Genomic DNA, 18,607 nt, shown 5'->3' with positions numbered 1-18,607 from the left:
CACAGGGATGCTCTGACAGCAGAGCCAAATCCTCACCTGGCAGAAGTCAACCAAGCTCCAGCGAATCCAATGGCACTGCACTGCTTTACACCAACTGAGCATCTGGCCCCAATTCATTGTTTGGTCTGTTCATTGTTTGTTTTTCTGACATCTCCTTTGGGCTTCTCATGCTTAATCTACAAAATGGTGGCTTTTTAGATGCCACAGTGCTATGTGATTATCATCAAACTCAGCCACGTTCCGTAGCAGTTCAGCAAGTCGCGCTGGGCTCTTCAGGAGCCAAGCCTTCCTTTTAGTGTCAGTATGGCTTTCTCACCCCTGCTATCCCCAAGACTCAGAAGCAATCAGGCAGTTCAAACCGTTCCAAGAGCAAGCTTGGAAGTGAGAGGTCTCTGTTTGCCAATGACCACGTGAGCAAGTTTTTTCCCCCTCTCCCAACATTTTTTCCACAAAAAGCATTGCTTTAGAGGGCTAAAAAACCAGAACCAAGCAGGCCTCTTCTGGTTCGTAGCCAACGGATTGCAGTGACTTATTGATTAATCGAAAACAATGACAGATTTGAGTAGCTAGCCAAATCTCAACCATGCATGCATCTCTTGCATGCTAGAGAAAGATTGCTCTGGATGCATCATGTCCTTCCCAGTGCCCACACACAGCAGATTGGAGTCCATGAGCTACCAGTGATGGTGACCTAGAGATATTATCTTCAGCAGGTCTGTCCCTGCTGGGGAGGTCAAGGTGGTGGCCATCATGTGGATAGGAAGTATGTGCTATGGATGTCCCTCATTGATCTGTTAGAAAACTTGGTCCTTAGCTACTTTTATCCAGGGGGTAACTAGCTTATTTCCTGGTGAGCTAACCAAAGGGACAACTATCGTGGTAGCACAGATAGATGGGCACCTTTGTGAGCCCATGGGAAAGTGGCTACAGGAGCCTTTCCTCCACGTGAGCTGGGATATCATGGTGTATATGATTTTGCAGGTGAAGTACCATTGCCATGCTGTGGTTCATCAGTCCTACTGCAGGTGGGGATCTCTGCTGACAAAACTTCCCTGGCAGGGCCAGACATATCCCTCTCCTTGACTGCAAAAGGAAACACCAAGTGTGACCAAAAGCAGCTCCTTACAGGATGCAAATAAAGCTTTAAAGAGAGCAAACCGTTGAGAAAACAAAAAGAAACAGCTAGGTCAGCAGTAAATCGGGTGGCCTTGGCGCGTGTCTGAAGCCACACAGAGCTAGGACCATCTGGTGGCAGCGGGCAGACTAATACATCCAAAAGCAGCTTGCTCTGACCAGCAGCATGTGATAAAAGCTCTTGTGTCCCTCTAAGAAAGGGCCCTGCAGGTGGCACTGATGAGGGTAAGCAGCACTGAAGATATCCTTCGCACGCAGCTGTCATAGCTCTCACTGCAAAATCATCTCTCCCACTTTAACGTAACCAGGGACCTAGACCATTACTCAGCCAACTGCAAGACCCACCTTGTATCTTCAGATTTGCTGCTGCCTGGTCCTTCCAATTCTCCTCACATTCTCTGACCAGTCTAACACAGCCACTGCCTTGTGTGTCCAAGGCCAGCTTTGGCCTCATGGCAGGTGACTGCAGCGGGCTAGCTACACCTTGACTGTACAGACCAGCACAAAGGTGGCTTCGGTGACATGTACCCCTTTACATTTTAGCTTTAGCGTGGCTTTTTCAGCTTTGCAATTGCAAGGATCCCACCTACAGCAATTCTCACGAGGAGCTGGGGAACAGGGATTCCCTTCACTGCATTTTCAGCACGCACATCTTGGGCTTCAGCATGCATCTTGGGCTTTCTTATTTCAGCTGTGGAAGCAGCAAAAGAGCTGAAATTGTACCCATCGTGTTGCTATTGGTTGCTTGATCTTCTCTCCCCCCACTCTTCCTCCTGCCGCCCCCACTTCATTCCACATTTTTCACATTACTGGGGATTGTTTTTCACCTCCCAATGCTTTCTGGAGCTTGCCCAATAGAAATAAATGCAGCCTGACCATCACTGGTGGGGCGAGGGGCGGGAGGTTACACTCTCGGTAAATTTAGCCTCTCACTGACAGATTTATCTTCCTTAATCAGAACCAAGTGTAGTTAGCGAGGTTTGTTTTTGTAGACTGAACTTCCCCAAAGTCAGTGCACACACACCTCCCCCTCCCTCCCCAATTACATAAATGCTTTTAGTTAAGAACTAATTTCCTGGAACATGTGCCAGTCCTCTCTCCAAGCAAACAAAACAAAGATGACACATAAAAAACTGTGTTTTGCGTTGAGAAGGAAGCTTGTCCTAATAAAAAAATCCAGGAATGAGATGGTGTCAAAGGGTCTTTTCCCTATTTCTTCTCTTTCATTTGCACATGTAAGATAAAGCAGAGATGGGGAGTACATTTCCAGCCTAAAGACACAGGTTGTCCTGGTAGACCTCGAAAAGCCTTGTATAACAGCATGGAGAGGTCAGTGTGCTGAGGGATGTTGTGATAACTAGCTCTAGATGAACTCATCTGGACTTCACCAGACTTTGTCTCCCAGCATGACCCAGAAAGTCCCTTTTAGCAAGCACGACCTCAGGATCTCACAACAGCTGGCCATGTGTTGCCTAATGCAGGTACTGACCCTTCTCAGATTGTGATTTGTCTTTCCTGCTTTTGCAAAATGCCATTTCACTCAGTCAAAGAGAACTAAAGTTTTAGTCAGAAAATAAAACACACCTTTCATTAGGCAGTCGAGCCTGGCAGATTCACCAGGACAACTGCACAGCTTCTCCATTTAAATCAAGACTCTCTGCTCATGTCCTTTCCTCATCCTACATTTGCATGTTGGCACCACCAAAGTATCCCATCCTACCACAGCTTGGATCAGCGGGGGAGCTGACCTAGCCAGGCCTTGGCTCCACAGTCCTCTCCTGGGAACAATTTGGAGGCTGTGTGGTAGGAGAGACTTTGTGGACATCTTCCTTTATGGAGCTCCTCCTCTACATCTGTCCATGATCTTGCTTTAACATTTCCCTTTCGTTTTTCTTCCTGTCGTGCTATTAATTAAGAACATTTATAACATGTGTCAGCCTGGAAAGGAACATGTTGTAATGACCATTTTTCTTCTGTTTCAGTTTAAACAATTGTTTTTACTGAGCTCCTAAAATGCAACCAAGCCCATAAAGAACAGATCTGAAGAGAAAAACTTGAATTCAGACTCCAGTAAGGTTCAATAAACTTCCATTAGGGTCAGACAGGTGGACAACATGTCTGTGTGTCATGCGTGAGAAGCCTGGCTAGTGTAACTGAGTAGTGTTTCTTCCCTACTTTCTACAGGCCGTGCTGGTTGCCAATTAGAAGAAAAAGCAAGCAGCCCAGAATATCTCTGGTCCCATTATGATGTCCCCATAGTCATCAAACACTCCTATAGGATGTGTCAGCACAGGCCAGCTCAAGATGACCTGTAACAAGATGAGATACTGCAGGCTGTGGCACCCAAAAGGACCAGATCTAATCACAGTCCCCTTTTGGCTTTCACACTTACTAACTTGTCTGGGATCCATCCGGACAGAGGCCATAATTAGAAAAGTAGTTTGCTCAGACTTAGCCCATGGAAGCCATCAGAAAGGGTTGCTTTGCTGTTGCGTGCTGTTAAGGTGTTCCCCTTTGTTTGCTTTCCTTTCTCTCTGGACACAGGAAATGAAGAGGATCCGGGAGAATAAGATAAGGCATGTAATAAATTGACTTCTTATAAATCAGCCCGCCTCTTGGTCTTGCCACTGCCGCCTCAGTTTCTGCTGTAACAGGGTGCAGAAGAGCTTCAATAACTTGGTTTCTGCCTTTCGTCAGCTCCAACATCTGTGGCAAATCGCACGCAGGTTCCTTGCTTCTTATGCTTACCTGAGGAGACCTGTCTTTTGAATGGTACAGTGGTGGATAACTGCGTACTGAGAGACCCAGTGCCTGCCATTGGATCTGCTCTGCCTGCTGCAATACAGCTTGACATGGTCAGCCATGCCACCAAGACACAGCCCTCAGCCTCCTGCTGTCACAGCACAGGCATTACTGCAGCAACAAGCCAAAATCTGCTTTTCCAGGACCTATATGCTGTCTACAGCCATGACCCGTGCCCGATCGTGCCCCGCCAGGCTGCAGAGTTAAGTACAAACACAACTAGATGTTAAGTCAGGCCTTTGAAAGAGCAAGAGTCAAATGGATGGACGAGTCTCAGCCAATCTTTTAGCCCTGTTTTATGCGACAGACTCTGGAGAATTTTCCAGGGGAGCTTCAAAGGTGCAGATTTAAGTCTCACCCCCTGCCCTCTGCAGAGCAAGGAGGTGGCAGAGAAAAGTCCATTTCATTTGATAGCCAGACAATAAAAAGAGACTGTCGCCCTTCTTGGGAGTCAGCTTTGCCCATGCACAAAGCCAGGAGCATCCTGTGCACTCACCTGCTCTCAGCTACCCCTCCTTCCCACCTCTGACTAATGGGAGCACTGCCCTTGCATACATTTGCCCTTGAAGAGCTCACCATGGGTGTTTGGCACGCTCCATTGCTGGCTGGAATTGATTTCCTGAGCCCACGTAACAGCACACCAAAACGCTGCCCAACGGTTATTCTGCGCTATAAGCCAGCCAGCTGGCACTGTGGCATCTGGTCCTGTGGGAATCAGCATATCAAAAGGGTGTTAAAAACCTCAGCTTGCCATGACACCTGGCCTTTGCTCCATACTCCAGTGTTTTGCAGGAGGGAGAAGGGGGTTCCTGGGCACTCGGAGGGTTGTCTTGTTACAGGGTCTCACTCATTTTTTATGTTTTCTTTGGGTGCTGCTGGCCCCAAGGGGCTGCTGCCACTCTTGGCACGTGGCAGAGGCCTGCTCAAGAGCTACTGGGTAAACAGGAGAATTACTTTTCTCCAGAGTCAGCCAAAGCCAATGCCATATGTTAGGCTCCTTCCACGGTCATGCAGTGTAGGACAAGGCACAGCTGCTACACTTCTGGTTTTGGGTCTGTTCTCACTGTGTTTAATCAGCCAAATCCACCCCCCTCCCAGCAAACCCCTTTTTCCATGGTGTTTCCCCATCGCAGTGCCTGGGAGCTGTACCTAACCACCTAAGGCTGCAGTCCCCAGGTTGAAGCACTGCTTCCCCAGTCAGCCTTTGCTTTCTATACTTTTAACGGATCGTTATCTTACACTGCGTGGCATGGTGAGGTCAATACTCCTCCCCCAGCTTCAGTGCAACTGATTAATTTCCACCGAATGGGCTTGCAATGGGACCCAAGTAACTATGAAGAAGTCAGAGGCATCTGCATCATACCCAGGACAAGAGGAGCTCCTCTACAGCTTGCATTGGGAAAGCCTGTGATTTAGGACACTGGGGATATGCCCACAACTCACTGCCCAGCCCGTCTGTGCCTATGAGGATTGCTGTGTAATAAAAATACCTAGGAAACAACACATGGAAAAGCAAAATGCGAACCGGCAGTCCTGGCACAACTAGCCTGGTGGATCTTGGACGGGAACTCTGCCTGGATTTTTTAATGCCTTACTGGTGTCAGCATGCAGAGAGGAGCCTTGCACAGTGGTCCCAGCCCCCGCTGTCAGCTCCTATAGCCCGGGCAAAGGCTCACGCAGCCCAGCCTGTGACACCAGGGCCTCCCAATGCACCAAGGCCGCGTACAAATCTAGGTGGGGTTGCGTTTCCATTATAATACCATCAACGTTTTCTTTTCCCATTGGTGCAATTAAGGATGAATCCTTGCGTTTCCTTTTGCGTACAAAAAAGTTAGGTCAGCCCAGAAGCATTGCTTAGCTGGGCAGAAAGGAAGGTTACCGCAGCTATGAGGAATTGCAAAAGAGGGAAGAAGCAACGCAGAGGGGAGAGGTGCATTTACATATTTTGTGAATTAGCACGGGCTGAGATGGAGTCCCTACCCTGTGACATCTTTAAACCAGACTAGGCATCTTCCTATGTGGAACTCCCAAGAAACCACCCTAGTTTTTTAGCTTAATAGCAGTTTTTTCCACCTTGCCCTATTTGGGCGAGCACTAACTCTGTCTGTATTCAGGACAGAGCAGCATTTGCTGGATTTCAAAGCTCAGCCTGCAGCTGTCTGGAGCTACAGCAGGACTTGAGCAAACTGCACCTAAAGCTGGGCCCATGAGCCGCCTTTCATGGTGGCTGCAGTGGTGGGGATGCCCTCAGGCGCACCAGCGACCTGGAGCACTGCAGGGCGTGCCCGATGCAGCTCTCGCTGGAGCTTCTCTTTTTGCCCCTTAAACAGAAGTGGTTACCTGGTGGTGCAGCCGATGCCAGGACCTGCCAGCCCCGGCTCCAGCTGAGGGGGGCTGCTCCCTCTGCCAGGCAGGCAGGCAAGCTCTCCGCAGAGGTGGAGCTGTCTGTGCAGCCCAGCTCTGTGCTGCCAGCATTAGCCCAGATGGGCTGCCCAGAGTGCACAGGGGCAGCTGGGGCAGCTCCCCAGGTGCAACGATGGTCACTAGCTTCAGCTGACATTGCCCACTTCTCTCCAGCTTCCAGGGGCTGTACTGGACCAAAGTGCTTCTGCCCCGTGCGGAGATGGGCCCCGCTTTCCAGAGGGTGAGCTGGGATGGTAAATTTCACTCTCAATTTTTGCTTAATATCAAAATTCCCCTCATTTCCCATAGAAAGCAAGCACACGTGGGACTATTTTTACCCTGGTTTATTTTTACTTAGTCTTTCCTACATTGCCTCTCACATGGCTGTAAAGAGAGCACCCCCACCCCACAGGCATGCGAGAGGCTGACGGCAGCGGTTGGAAGGGCGCTTTCTCCCTCTACAGCACAGCAGGGCTGGGGGCAAATGCGCTGCCAGTAATTATAGCACAGCATCGTTAAATCAGTTGCTGCTTGCAGCCTTGCTCCTGGCCCACGGGGTGCAGCAAGGTTGTTCTTAGCCAACACCGCTGCCCCGTCCCTGGAGATACCTCCAGCCAAACATGCTCCCATCCTGAGGGACCCAATTTATGCTGTCCCTCTCTCACACCACAGAGCAGTTTGGCCTCAGGAAGGCAACAGGGTGCTGGAGCAAGCTGAAGACCTCTGGAGCTGCATTCAGAGCTGAAGCCTGGCCACAGCCATCAGCAGGGCAAGAATCGGGGGGCTGGGTGGCCCCTCTGGGACAGGGTCTCCTCTGCCTGTCTCTGTCTTCAAGCAAAGCCTGGCAGGCAGGCAGCTGGGGAAGGGGGTCAGGATGATCAGGAGCTGCTTCGGCCAGGGATGGAAACGCCTCTGGCTGGGACGAATGCTGCGGGTGCTTGCCCAGCAGATGTTGCGGGCCAGTGGATTTTTTTTTTTGGTTTGGATGAGCAATGCGTGAAGGTCTGGGTTTCACTCCTTGGGGGAATTAAAACATAGCCCAAGCCTTAGTGTTTTTTTCACAAAGGGGAATCACTGCTTCCCACCAGCATGACTAACCTCACTAGTTGTGGCCTTTGCGGTTGAGCGGCAGCTGAGTAGAAAGGCAGCCGCACTGCGAGGCTGGACTGGAAGCAGCGCTGGGGCTGCGGCCGAGGCTTTGGCTCCTTGCAAGCGCAGCAGTGCAGATGCAAAGCAAGACAGGAGGAGAGGCAGAGGAGTCCAGACTCTGCCCAAGGGACTGTCATTTCCCAGAGCTGCCTCTCAGGCTGCCATTGCCTCCCTTCCCAAGGCTCCCGCTGGCTTCCCCAGGGGAAATCACAGCCTCCCATCCCACCGGCCCTCTGCAACCCGGATAACAGCGTGCCATGCTGCCCGCAGTGCCATGCTGCCCGCAGTGCCAGCCTGCAGCATTTGCTGGCAGGTCCCCCGTTACCATGGCAATGCTGTCAAGGTTCAGATAACATTTTCCTCCATCCCGATTTCTGCTGCTGCTTTATTTTTTCCCCCCACTCAGTACTTCATTAGCCACGCCGGTGCAGCAGAGGCAGCTGGGAAAGGGTTAGGACGCTGCTCTGCCATCAGGGCTGTGGTCACATTGCATGAAGTACTTGCTCAGGAGTAACAGCATTAGATCTTCTGTCACAACAGAAGTAAAGCTGAAATCAGCAAGCAGATACTAATAAATCCTCCGCTGTCTCTTCTTATCAGACTTAATCACAGGGAAAAACCCAAAAGGCCTGAAACATTTTTGTTAAGTGACAGAGATTTTTTTTTTTTTTTTTTTTTAAAAAAAGAAAAGCTCACCGCGAAGAGGGGACAGCCATGGGTACAGCTCCTTGTCAGTGCTGGTCTCGCTATGGGCACTGCTGCCATGCTCAGCCCCACTGGCAGCAACTCTGCCTGCCTGTCGTCTCTGCTCAGTCCCCCCATCTGCAACCCTCCCCTCCAAAGGGGCAGCAGGGCAGGTGACACCAGCCTGCACTGCACTTCCATGGACGGCCCTGCCCTGGGGGTCCAGCCCACCCCAGTGTCCAGCACAAGCCACCTGGGCGAGCAGGAAGCCCCACAGCAACATCTCCCTGGGGCCACAGTCCTCTTTCAACTGGGTGCTATTTCCTGATGGCCTCCATCCAGCTTCTCCATAGCAACATCTAGACATTAAATATAGATGCATCCCCAAACCGCCTTTGCAAAAATGCCACCTCTCCCTACCACAGACAGACATTTTCAGGGAATATCACGTTTTCCCCTTACCCATCTCCAAACAAAGAAGATGGGAAAGCAGATAATTAGAAGTGGTCTTGCATAGTCTGCATCCCAAGCTGTTAGCTAGCTGATGAGCTGCTAAATTATATTTTCTCCCTGCTGAAAGACATTAACCTATGGTTTCAGATGCAGAGGGACAACGCTTGCTCCCCAGGACAGCCAGGCAGTGCCAGAGACTCCACTACCAGAGGTTGCTCACACCCAGGGAGGAAAGCAGGGCTGGGGACAGCTGGGACCCCCAGAGTCAAGGGGCTACCAGCACTAGGTGCAGGCAGGCAGTGGTACCCACCTCACTGCCCTCAAGAGGATGGAGAGGGTGGCTTCTTCAGCAGATGCGTGGGAATGGCTGCCGTAAATGGAACACATCCCGGGCCACAGCAGACCTCAGCATGGAGGATGCTGCTCAGACACCTTCCTGGGGATCAATAATCAGTTAATGCTTGTAGAGGGGAAGAGGAAAGATGCCCCGCAAAGAGAGGAGGACAGCTGGGACTGTCGAGGAGGGCCAAGGAGAGCCCGGCACCCGGCTCCCACTGCTAGGCAGCAGAGAAAATATGAGGCCTGAAAATTAAGAGCCATAGAGGCAGGTTGAAGCCGCTGCACTGGATGGGATGCTAACAGAGCATGGCTTGGCACTGTATGAAAGAGAAGGCACAGCATCAGCCTCCCATAGCTGCAGCAGCCACCGTGTCCTGAGACTTTCACAGAAAAATAATGGGGCTCTTCACTCACCTTTTCTGCTTGAGCCTGGGTGTTTCTGAGAAAGCATGGTAAACAGCCATGCTCTGCTTGCCTGCTTTGCAACTCCCCACGCCATCCCCAGTGATGCATCTCCAGTAAGTTCAGCAGCTCCTGATTCCTGCCGGTTTTGTGAAAAGCAGACGGTGGGGGGAAGAGGAGAGAAGTGGTTGACTCCCCGGCTGAGGAATGAGCCGAATCCTTATCAGCGTTACAGGAAAAGCTGCGATCACACCCACAAGGCCCCTGGTGAAACATCCCAAGCTTCCTTGACCCAGCCTGGGGAGGCTGTTCATACAATGACAGCAGGGTCACGTTTAGCTGGGGTTTCTGGGCTCTTTCCTACAAAGACAGTGCTGCCTGATCCTTGTGCACCTCAGCCCTCTAAGCCTGGGGTGTGATAGGACAGGGGTGAGGGACCTTTCTGCAGTGAGCAGAGGAGGCTGGAGCAGGCTGAAGGCACTACATGCACAGACAGGCTCAGTAGGCACCTGGGCACCGCCGTGATACTTCAACTGCAGCAAAGCCTCTTGCAGAAAGCCCAGACCTGCTCGCCAGCAGCACGAGGTGGAAAACCCCTGAAATGGCAATACGTTCCTCCTGCAATTCACTTTGCAGCTGCTCCCAGCACCGGGGACTACAGGAGCCCAGGGACTTCCCAGACCAGAGCCCGTATTTCGGTTTCTCACAGCCCCTGTGCAATTTTCCTACCACAAATCTGTCAAGTCACTTTTTGAAGCTGTGTAGCTGTTTGGCACCCATGACATCCTACAGCAAGCAGGTCTGCTGCTTAATGGCACTTTTTCCGTTATCAAAGACAGGGAGTTGCCTTTTTGGCTCACAATGGCCTGCTGCAACCAGGTATTGGTATTCAGTTGCACAAAGCACAGCCCAACTCCTCCAGCAGATCTCTGAGTCAGGCCAACAGGCAATGCTACCAGTCAGTACGAATAAAGTAGAGCGGGTAGAGCAGCACTGTGTGCAGTTACAACCAAGACAGCCCTGAATTAAATGGAGAGCTCAGACAAGTGGAGCGATCCCTTATCCAAGCACAGAACCCCATGGAGATGGGGAGATTGGTGCTTGGGCCACCTTCCTGCCTCCGAGCAAGCCCTGCGCTGCTGGCGCTTGGGGTTTCTCTCTTTGCCATCCTTGATTTACAAGAGTGGTACTTTGGCAATCACGCTGAGGATACTGATTAGCTGATGTTGGGACAGCATTCCAGGAAAGGCAATCCATTTATTGAAGTGCTTGCAGCTCCCAGTTCAGGGTAGGTGAAATACTAATAAATATCAAGCAAAGTAAGTGAATCAGACTCCAAAGTAGCTTAATAAATAAAAGGCTATTAAAAAAAATATCTGTGCAGATGCTTGTGCCAAACTTTCTTCTCCAGCAGCAGCTCTGGGTGCTGGTACTTTGCATTCCCATTTCACAGGGACAGGTCACTGGAAGGAACTGCTTGTCTTTACATTGCGAAATCCAAACTGTGGAAATCTCCAACTGAGATGAAATTGCAGATTGGTGTTTTACTGGGCAAAAACCTGTGCAGAGTCACATCCAAGTCTGAATCACAGCTAAGCATGCCGAGCTCCATCCTCCCAAGCTGACATCCCAAAGGCTAAAGATTCAACGCATACTGCAGGCTGCACAGACATGGGCCAATTGAAAAGTAAGTACTGTCTGGCAAAGAAATGAGCTGCTAATTTATTGAAACGCTCTGCAAAATAATTGCATTTGGAACCCTTCAGCTGTCCTGGGTTTGTGCCTTCATGCAGGAGTGCGACTTCAAGAGATGGGACATAAAAGGGAGTGGAAAACCAAAGAGATCTTTGAAGCAGGGCGAAAGAGCACACGATCAAATGGGGCAAAACTCCCAGCTCCCACCCGATACAGGTGAAGCCTCGCAGCTCCCATGGACAAGCAATTAAACAAATCAGCCCTGTTTGTTTTCACAGAGGTGAGAAACACCTCCAAACCTGGTGACAATTTCGGCTCCTTCAGACAACTTGCTCACAGCAAGAAGCGCGTGGGGATAGGACATAGGGAGGGAAGAGTGACCACTCCATCCGCTCTCCTCCTGGTACGTGGGGCGGATCACACGCCACGGAGAGGTCCTGCCCCACGCGTTTCTTTGGTTTTGGGGCTGACCAGTTCTCACTGAGATACTCCCCGGCAGGTGCCTGCTGTCCTCCATCCAGCACGGGAATAGGGGGCTGGTTTGGGGAGGGTTCTGGAGGTGCTGAAGTCAACTGCAACAGAGATCTGGTCTCTGAATTACATTGGTCAGACCTATTTTGGCAGGATCCTTGTGGCACAAACTATGGAGGAACAGGTTGCTTTCAGCTTTCCTCTACAGCTGTGACAAGGAAGATGTGATTCCTACTGTGATTACAAAAGTGTTAGGGAGCTGCGAGACAAAAAAGAAAAATCAAGCAAACAAAACAAATCCCCAAAGAGCAAAAGTATTGAAGAGTTTTACCTGGATGCTTCTAAGGAAAAAAAAACCCAAACAAACAAACAAAAAGCTCACAAGCAGATAACTAGAAAAACACAAACCCCACCTTCCGGAGCAGAGACCCACACGGGGTCCCAACACTTGGGCACAACACTATTTGCTAGGGCTTACCCAGAAAGATGAACTAGAGCCTGCCTTCTTCCCAACCCACACTTTTAGGAGGACACTTGGTGGTTTCTTTGCCCCAGCTCCTTCAGTAAGAAGGGGAGATCAGCCGTGTGACAGCCACCAAGTCATTTGCTTCTGATGCTGATAGAGGAGCAGTGCAGCGTGTTGCCTGCTCCCTGCCCTCTGTGCTCTTTCCATTCAGAGCCGTGAGTTTCAAAGGGTTTGGGTCCTGGAGCTCCAACAAGAGGAGAGCAGGGCTGAGACATGGCCCAGAGGAGACGAAGGTGTCCAGCAGCATCACCCCCCTGCTCAGCATCTCCAGTGCACGAGTCCTGTCCCAAGCTAAATCTCTCTGCCAGCATCTGCTCCTGCAAAAGCTGCAGCCAGGCTGTGCAGCACAGCCCCGGCTCCTTGGGGCTCCCTGCCTTCGCTCCTCCTCAGCTTGGCTGTAGCTACTTAGGGGCCACTTTTCAGTCCATCTGGGGGGGGTGACATAGACATGGCCACAGACTACCATGAGGGATGCTGTCCTTGTGAAGCAAGTCCCAGCTCAGTTGGTGGGGGCATTGCTGTTCCTGGGTGGCACTACCAGACCCTGGATGGGGAAGGGAGTCCCCATCACAGTGCCCTGGCTTGTCCCCCAGCCTCCCTACCACTAACCTGTTCCTCATAGCTGGACTGAAGCATTTCTCCTCTCGATGCCCAGGTGCCTGTTAAAGTCCAAGGTATGGAAAATTCATCAGCCATATGTTGCTCCTCCAATTAATCGCCCTTTGCTCCTGTTTTACCAGAAGGCAGGTTTCCCTTTCTGCTCAGGTGAGTTAGCAGTGGCACTGGAAGGAATTTCCTCCTGGAAACCCTCGACTGAGCATCCTGTTGCCTCCCCAGTGCATCCCGACCTGTGCAGGCATCCCCCAAACAGAAGCACAGGGGGATGCAGAGCCCAGGGATGCTTTAGCCTCCCAGGCAATTGCCACAGCCCTTGCTAAGCACCCAGGGACAGTGTCATGGTCACAGCATGCTTCAAGCTGTAAGGAAGTGAGCACAGGCAAGAGCTGCACTGGAGCAGGGTGGAGCATCTCAGCTGGGGCAGCCGTCTCTGCAGCACTGAGCAGCTGAGGAGACACTGTGGTCCCCAGGGATGTACCAAAGCATGAGCTGATCAAAGAATGGGGCCAGGACGTGTATGGAGCAGGCTGTGTGCCCCAGGGAGCATCCATGCTGCAGGGCTCTGCTGGGGTTCTTGGGGGCTGCTGTCCTGGTACACCGAGCAAGCATAGCCAGACCTCGGGGTCAGGAGCATAAGCAGAGAGTGCTCAGGCTTCCAACTGGATGAACAGATACAGCACAATGAAAAGCAAAGGAGAGAGAGCAGAGGAGGAAAAGGCTGAGGAGGGAATGAGCATAATACCAGCCCCATCATCCCCAGTCCCTGCTCTCCCACTGGTTCCCAGGCACTTTCACAGGACTTGCACTCACGCGAGGGCAGAGGAAGGACAGGGTCACCACTACGCAAGTCCAGCAACACAAAGAAGGGTTCAGAGCTCTTCCTGCTAGAGCTGGCTGGCTTCCCTCCCCCTTCCAAGTGGGTCTTCTCTGTGCCTCTGTCTTCATCTTCCTCTTGGGCCATCTCCTGGATCAAGGTTGTTGCACAAAGCCAGAGTAATTGCCCTGCCTTGGAGGGCTCTTCTGAAAATCAGTGCATTCAAGAAAATACGTCTTTGAGGTCCTCTGGTGCCCAACAGTTGGGGCCATCCCAGTCCCAGGGACAGAGCTTGTATTCACACTCTGCAAACAACAGGGCATTCAGCAGAAACGAAGAGACAGTAAATCCAGAAGTGATGAAAAAAAAGCATCTTTTCACACAATTCGCCTTGGGGAACGCAATGTCATTTGATGTGGCCAAGGGCAGGGACTTGTGGGATCAAACAGATGCTGAGCTGACCCTGGGTATTTCTATTATTCATACCAAAAAATAAACTCCATACAAATGGGGAAAGCCTGCTGAGTGAACCACATGCAAGCACCAAAAATCACTCGGGCTGTTTTGCCCATGAAGCACCACACTGGAGAAGACTTCCCAAAGAGAGACCACCTTTTCTGGGAACAGGTTCTAGGAACAGCGTGGATGCAGGCTGGAGCACTTCTTGCAGCTTTCCGTGAGGTTCCTGGTACCACCTGATGCCACCCTGGCTGAGTCAGAAGAATCCTTTGCTAGTAACAGTGGCAACCAGCACTCCCACCACAAGGATGGGTATCAGGACTTGTTCCTTCCAGCTGCTCCTGGAAGATTTTCCTTGTACCCAGCCTGACCCGTGCCCCCAAATCCCCATACCATTGCTGGGAAGATCTTGGCTCCTCATCTCTACATCTGCCCTGCAAGGGGCTGCAGCCAGCGTTCTATCCAGGTGCTGGGCTTGGGTGTAAGGGCACCTGCAGCTCCAGCCCATGTCCCAGCCTCTCTGGATAGCACCATCAGGTGTGGCCCAAGGTCATGGCCTGATTCAGTCCTTCCTTTTACTGCAGTTGATGCAATAAATGGGTCTACAGCAGTAGCGTGGTTGATTATCAAAAACAGCAGTAGAGGTGGTGTGAAAACACGTGAAGATAGGAATACACAGTGTCAGTCAGGATAAAACTTGGGCTTGGAAAGACCAACCCTTCTTCCCAGTCCCATTTTATATCAAGGTTTTGATCTTTTGTTTGAGGTGCAATGGTTTCTGAGATCCCAAGACATACCCAGATTTTTCTAATAAAAGTACAGTTGGTGAGAGGGACAGAGACTTGCACTGGGAACTTGTAATAAAACACATGTTGTTTCCCTTTTAAACTGCAAAGGGAGAACACAGGGGAAAGGTTTAGAGCAGAGGCTTGGCCCTGGAAGAGCTGGTGCTGTAAAATGTTACCTGCAAAGAAATAATATGCCAGTAAAAGCCCCCGAATACCTTCAACTATTGCAGCTTCCCTATTAATACTTACGGTACATTAACACACAGACTCCAGGTACCTGAGAGCACAGCCTGGAGAGGACTGGGGATGCTGCCAGAGCTCTCCTCGCTGGGTCGAGCCGTCCTGCAGCGAGCACTGCCATGCGGTCCCAGGCCAAGGGGCAGGCGGAGGCTTTTCGATCTGTATTACCTTGGCTCCCCTGCACTGCAGAGATGCTGGGGAAGCAAGCACGAGGGGAGGTCATGTAAAGCAGCTCTGAATCACTGCAGGGGTTTTGGGTTTTTTTGTTTTGTTTTGTTTTTAAAGCTGATCAGATAAATGTTTTGAGAAGACATATTAAAGTCGTGGCTGCTTTCTCCAGGGAACTATCAGGATGATTTTATTTGGCCAGAGATGGTAACAGGGTCAGGCTGTCAGCTTCTATTAAGATTTGGATGTGCATCACTGAATGGAAAGTGCTTGGCTATATTGCTTCTCATTAGATTGCTTTATGATAAATCTAATCATTAACTTACTACACTTAGCCTATCTGAAGGTTATAAGGCCGGCTCTGCAGCCGCCCCAGCGGTCTGCAAACCAAATGCCTTCCTCAGGAAGGGCAGCTTCACCACAGCAGCACCTGATTCGCGACGGTGAATGTCTCAGCAAAGCTGCCACCAGCTCACAGCATTGACACGGCCTCTCCAGCAAGCGAGGCGTTGCCCTCTCTGTTGCCTTGCCCCAGGAGGATGCATCCGCCCCACACTTTCACCCAGGCGGATGTTTTTGGGTAACTAAGGGGTACTCAGGTGCTTGACAGCTTGGCCACGTGTCTCTGCTTCACACCTCCTTCTGCAGCCCCTCATGTGTGGGGCACAAGCCTTGCATTGACTCCTGCAACACTCTCCGAGGGCATCACCAAAACCAAAGGTGAAATCTTCACCCCTTTTTTTAAGTCACACTGTGCAGATTGCTCTTGCCCAGGCTTAAAACTAAGAGCTGGCTTTTGGGGAAGCGCAAGGCATTAGGTCAGTGCCATGAGACAGACCTGGTTATTCAGCACTTGCAAGCACAGCCTGGTTATTTCATGTCCCCACCAGCAAGAACGCTGCGGTGCATCCCAAGCTCTTCTGTGGCTGGAGAAGCAGCACAGCACAACGCAGCCCTGGAAATGCAATGGCAGAGTTGTTGGCCTGAATTCCCCCAGCTGGTGGATTTGACTTCTCCCCTCCAGCTCCACAAATCAAGCTCCTCGAGACCTCTCCTACACCGCATCCAGGCATTGAAACCCCACTGCTGCTGGTACCCCCAGGTGTAAACAGGGCTGCTGGGGACCCACGCGGGGACTGACCCATCCCAGCACCCCAGGCACAGCAAGCACTTGCTGCTGTGTGAGAAAAAGGAGGTGAGATCAGGGTGCCACAATCGGATCTGTGCTTCTGGCTGCAGATCAGGGACTCGCATCCCCCATCTTCATCTAAAGTAACAGAGCAGCTCTTAAAACTCCTCTGACCACCTCTTTGGTGGGCATATGGATGGGCAGAGAGGTCCAGACCGGCCCCAGTTCTTCCGTCCTCCTCTCCCAAGGGCACACAAGAGAACAGCCAGGCTTTCCCTGAGGACACGGGAGCATGCTGCAAACCTCCGATAGAGACGAGAGCAACTCAGCTCCTCCAGGGACGTGCGAGGGACCAAGCCACAGGGACGATGGAGGGACCATGCCAATGTCACATGGCAAACATGTGGGACCCGTGCCGCAGCTCGCCAGCCCTCAGCAGGCTTGGAGGGGTACAATGCACCCCCAGATAACACTGCAGAGCTGGGAGGCTTGCTCTCGACATCTTTTGAGGGCATGTTTTTTCCGGCCAAGGTAGGGGCCCTCCTGCCTCTGCAGTTCCTCTGGATTCTGAGCTTAATCCGCTCAGGCCAGTTCCAAGTGTGTCTGCCTTGCATCCCATTGGCAACAAGGGCTTAGCATGAGCACTTCCCATCTTCATTTGTTTTTATGATCTCATGAATTTATCCAAGACAATTAAGCCACCCCTAGTTGAGGCATCCCAGACAAGCTGCTGGAGTCCTCCTGCTCTTCCAGAGTAGCTTTTCTAGGACAGGGAGGGCTCCTCCATGCAGGACTCAGCCCCATCAGCCCAGGCAGACCCTCTGCCTGGAAATCCGGCAGCGGCTCAGCTGTGAGCCATCGGGTGCGTGGCAGGAGTCTGTGCCACGTTCCCCTGGCCTGGGCTGCGCAGGACACCAGGCTGTACCATCCCCTTGGTCTCCGCTGGCAAGAGATAAAAGATGCAAATGCAAAGCAATGCAAACAAGTGCTAAGTGTATTCTGCAAGGGAGCTGCAGCGGGATGGGTCCTGCTGGGAAATGCAGAGCTGTATTTTGAGCCATTCGTTATCCCTGTCTCAAGAGGGCATCAGTGGCTCCCGCATGCGATCAGATCACCAGGTCTTTGCTGAACCAGCCAGCCACCTTCCAACATGCGCGACTGCAAGATAAGGCAGCCTAGCTGAATTTTCTCTCCCAACAAGCTGGGCGAGGTTTCATGGCCCTGGATTAACTTGTGCACAGTGACTTGGGAAGACCTGGGGACAGCAGCACGCACCGAAAGCCTGTGAGGCGGTTGCAGGGGCGACACGTGGCGCGGGGCACATGCTCCTTCAGCTGCAGCAGACCAAGGAGCAAGTTCTTCCCACCCACAAGCCCAACATCTCAGGGGCGCATCGGGATATATCTGAGCAGAGAAGACACCCAGGGTGGAGCCGAAGGCTCCCCTGGGATGCTGCGGTAGTTTCCCATGCCTCAGGCTCTCCCTTTTAGGGGTTAATTACAGTCACAGCTAACAACCTCTGTCTTTGTTTACACTGGAGGCTGGCTCACCCGCTGCCATCATTGGGAATGGGGCTGGTTTGGGCCACACTATCGCATCTAAAACCACACACAGAGCTGCAGCCACAGACAGGAGCAGCCTCCCTGCTCCGGCTGGGCTGCTCCCCTCCCAGACAACAAAAGGGCTCGTAATGCAGTTCAAAGTTCTCTCCAGTACAAAAATGGTCTTTGAGGGTAATTTGTTTCAGCTCAAAAGCAGCTGAAGTTAATTACACAGCAATGAAATATCACGCTTTAATATTACTTAACTCACCTCGGCTGGGCTGCTGTGAAATGCTGCTCTGTTTGAGATCCAGACCCAAGTGCTTTCTGATCTCTAGGTAACATCCTAGTTAAACCAGGGAGAGGCAGGTGATGGGTCACGCACAGCCTTTCAGCTGGATGGTGGCTGGGGTGTTCAGTGCATCCCCAACCCACATCAGGTCTTCCAGTCCCTCGTGCTTTCTCTGGGGGGAACCCATGCAGCCTCTAGCCCCACTGCTTTGATCTCAACTCCTGTTTGAAATTCAGGCATCTCCTTGCCACCAATGCACAGGGCACTTACACAGGTGATGCTCTACCTGGTCCGTGAGTAATGCTGCTGTCTGGCCCAGCAGTCATCCTGGGAAGTCCCCTGGCCGCAGTCCGGCATGCCTGTCAGCGCTTGGCCAGATGAGCTTTTTACTCACCCTTTCTTGAGCAAGAGCTTGAGCGCCCTGGCCAAGGGCATTGCAGGTGTCTCTCTCCATCCTCTGCATGCCCAGGAAAGTCTGCTGAGAAGGATGGAGAGCAGAA

At 51.6% G+C, this 18,607-nt stretch overlaps 1 long non-coding RNA gene across 1 annotated transcript; it reads right to left on the bottom strand.

Annotated features, from left to right (window-relative positions):
• Positions 1-6,668: 6,668 nt before the first annotated feature.
• LOC128144422 (uncharacterized) lies at positions 6,669-17,553 on the bottom strand. Its single transcript, XR_008236077.1, has 2 exons — positions 9,379-17,553; positions 6,669-9,061 (listed from the first exon to the last, which is right to left on the bottom strand). It is a non-coding gene; the product is annotated as an uncharacterized LOC128144422 (long non-coding RNA).
• Between the last annotated feature and the right edge of the window lie 1,054 nt (positions 17,554-18,607).

This window comes from Harpia harpyja, chromosome 7 (genome assembly GCF_026419915.1).
Source record: "Harpia harpyja isolate bHarHar1 chromosome 7, bHarHar1 primary haplotype, whole genome shotgun sequence".
NCBI classification, from domain to species: Eukaryota; Metazoa; Chordata; class Aves; order Accipitriformes; family Accipitridae; genus Harpia; species Harpia harpyja.
Note: the sequence above shows the minus strand (reverse complement) of the source record. Positions and strands in the feature narration are given on the sequence as shown.